The sequence below is a fragment of the Lissotriton vulgaris genome, unplaced genomic scaffold, assembly GCF_964263255.1.
Source record: "Lissotriton vulgaris unplaced genomic scaffold, aLisVul1.2 SCAFFOLD_270, whole genome shotgun sequence".
Taxonomy (NCBI): domain Eukaryota; kingdom Metazoa; phylum Chordata; class Amphibia; order Caudata; family Salamandridae; genus Lissotriton; species Lissotriton vulgaris.
This window is the reverse complement of record NW_028248532.1, coordinates 956700-960277: the sequence shown is the minus strand read 5'-3', so window position 1 is coordinate 960277 and position 3578 is coordinate 956700. Positions and strand designations below refer to the sequence as shown.

Here is a 3578-nt window from a genome sequence, read left to right as displayed (position 1 = left end):
ACATCCCAACGACCCATTAGTCCATGCATCGCTGCCAAGGCCATAATCCTTTTGCCAGAACAAACCAACTTGTGAGCAACTACGGGGCTCATCAGATGATTAAAGTCGACTTCAGGAGACACCGTCAAGCAGAGACACAAATCAAGGGCCCAGTGGAAATCGCAGCTCAGGCAATGAAACACAGGCTGGACACATGTGAAATAGGAAAATCGAAACGATAATCCAAACGCCGTGCTTAAAGTCGCAAGCGGCAGGGTGCCATAGTAATCAAGCATCCGGTTGCGCAACAGTGACAGGAGAGGCTCTTCTGCTCCTAATGCAGGATGGGCATCCATGTTTTATAAAACAAAATATCACCAATACGCCTGCAGCTAAAGCCAGCAAGACAGGGAATCCTCCAAACAAACTTGAAAATAGAGAATGAAAGAAAGCAGGGATGACCCCAAATATTTTTTCAAATGAAGTCACGAGACCACTGCTAACTAATTAAAAAAAGTGAGCCAGGCCGGAAGTGGAGGAGGCATTAAAGATTTGATGAACCAGCTCGCTGAAATGTAACGGTTAATCAGTATTTAAAAGCGCCTGCACTTCTGTGCGTGTGTTAGCTATGTGAAGGACGAATGTTTCACGGGCCGAAATCAGGGCCACCTCTTTCTGAGACAAAAGAGCTCTTATTCTAGTCATACCATTGAACTCTGCTTTCAAGGTTGGGATGCGCGGCCAGATGGAAACATCTGAATTCCCATGCGTAGGGGGATACATAACGTTTTTGCAGCACACAACACGTTCAGATACAGTTACCACATAAGCGATACCGACAAATAAACCACAACACTCTTCGTTGTTCAATAGCAAATAACTACCATTTGCCAAAAGTGTAAACGTGGGAACTATTGCAGGAACAGGAGTCCCTTTCAATACACAGGCCAGATTAGGTCGTTCCTGGTTGCAGGAACCATGTAATTGTATGTGTCTGCATACTAATGAGTGGTCAGGGGACTCAGTGCATTCCTCCCCATTAAGATAAACTTCCTTGCTGTCTTTCAGGCACCTATATGTGAAAGGGAGAGACCATGCTTCATGGAGGAAAGCACCACCTAACGGTTCATAACGTCCTATTGCAACATATCGCATACAACTAGAGAATTTGTATAAGGCGAATGGTAATGTAATTAATCCGTGGATAAGCCACGTTGCATCAGTGGCCTCAGCAACAGAGAATGGTAAAGATTCCAACCTCTCAATGTGTAGCATGGAAAAGGATGCATCCCTCATTGAAAGCATGCGCTGTTTCTCAGTCAGATTAAACGGGGAAAAGAGGGAGGACACGTTCATGTAATTCCATGGCACGCGGCCAGACTTAAGAGTCTGCAGAGTCCACGCAAACTGCATCACAGAACGCAATTGATTTTGACCATGATATAAAACAGACACCTCATCATTTACAATATCAAACACTGAAGAAACAATGTTATTCAAAGTGTATATGCGGGAAGAAAGCATGTTAATACTATTATCGACAACTGCAAGCACTTTTTCTAAATTTGCTTGATCAATAGCTCTCAGGCGCCTAGCAGCCTCTACTTGTGTAAGCTTCCAAATTTCATTGTAAGCAGCATAAATCCAACGTTTAGATCTACCGCTTGCCGGGCCTTTTATGAAGTCATTAATATCTACATCATCCGTTAGCTTTGATAGATGTAATTTAACAGCAGCTATTGTAGAATGTTGTAACCAATTCTGACACATTTTGCCTACCGAGTATGTTGTAACAGTGTGTTCAGGAGCAAAAAGTGGATCTGGCCTGACTAATGTAAGACCCTCAGATAAACCCAGAAAGCGGCGCTGGCAAGAGTCAGAGCTTCTGTGCCACAGCAGCCAACCCTTTGGATCAAAACTGGACACATTAAAGGATGCATTATGTATTAATGTTTGCAACTCTTGAATGGAAAAATTTGTGAAATTATCCCAACTGGAATATTCTTCCAAAACAGGGATAGCAAGGGTATTTAACTTTTTTGAAGTAGCCAATCCAAAGCATGTTGTATGGGAAATTGTAGAATTCAAAAACAACATATGATTCGGGATGAGACATGCACGGTGCAAAGCCTCAGTGCCTTGTACCTGCCAACTTTTAGAACCCCAAACCGATTTAAGGTCAATTGTTTCCTTCCATAGTTCGTAGGCTTCTACAGCTAATCTATCTAGAAAGGACTTCGAATACAATAATTTAGTATCGATAAGTCGACCTTGGACATGGGTTTCTGTGTCATCTTAAAGTTAGAGGACTCAGGACTTGATTGATTAAAGTCAGTAAAGTAAGTGTACTTATTTAAAAACGTACTGGAGCTGCCATGTAATGGTGCAGGGCAATGTTCCCACTGTGTGTAATTTACAGTACCCCTTCTGGAACTTGTCTTATGCAAAAAAGTATTACCAAAATGTTGATAGCAAAATAAATCACCATAATTAGCAGATTCTAAATATAAATCTTCAGCATCAAAGGCATCATAATATCTCAAATCAGAGAATAATGATTCTACGGCCTGAACATTCCAATCATCAGAACGTATGTTTTGTTTTATCACATCCCCCATGTTCACCCTTAGTACATTTGGGACATTACCCACTTCAGTGGGGCCATGAATTTGGAATTTAACTGCATCCCACACAATCCCATCAAGAACTGGCCTAGCTGTGATGTTAACCAAGTTCAAGTCTCTTTTCAGTCTGTGTGCAGAATGTGAAGAGGAAAAGGGGGCCAAAGTTCCATTAAGATGCCGAATGCCTGTTCTCTCTTTGACATAGTGTCCATCCATGATTCGGAAAAAATAAAACACAAAACCAAATGACATAAAAAGGTAAACTGAAAAAAGCATTAGCCAAATATATGTCCAAGGGGGAACCAAAAAATGTTTCTTGAATAAAGAGGCATAAATTGCACAACGTGAGGGTTTTGTCGAAGTCACTGAAGCAGAGTCAAAAGAGAATCTTGAGTCTGTGGCCAAACGTGTTTGTAAGTCAGGCATTGATAAATCAGCAGGATAGGTATAATCGAGGTCATCATTGTTATTAACTGGGAAAGTGTTTAATAAAGTACTGGAAATGACAGGCATTTCGAGGGCCACCTCTGGCTCAGCAGCTGCTGTAATGGCCAAAACAGAATTTCTCACCATCGAAGGACAGGAGACTGCCGGTGTCATGCTATGAAGAATCGGCCACCCTGTGTATCTTGACATTGTCAATTGAGATAAACCTGTTTTCCTTACGACCTGGAAGTGGTGGTAAAATGACTGTTCTTGTGCCCTTCACTCCAAGAACAGGGACCGGTGCTCGATAGGAAGGACCAAATTCTTTCTTGTTATCGATCTTCTCTCTAACCAGTTCTCCAACTTTGGGTAGCCAGCCAACTACCGGGATCTGCAACGCATCATCCGACATGGAGGGCAAATGTTCCTTAGCAAGACTGTCTCTGGCCTTTTGTAGATTCTGTAAAACAGTGCAATGTTCATCTACGTCAAAGGCCGTAGCTTGGGCTACGCAGTCTAGACCGTCGAGGTCAGGGACATACATCTTGA

At 42.3% G+C, this 3578-nt stretch overlaps 1 pseudogene; it reads right to left on the bottom strand.

Annotated features, from left to right (window-relative positions):
- Positions 1-267: 267 nt before the first annotated feature.
- Positions 268-1392, bottom strand: LOC147664073 (uncharacterized; annotated as a pseudogene).
- Positions 1393-3578: the final 2186 nt, after the last annotated feature.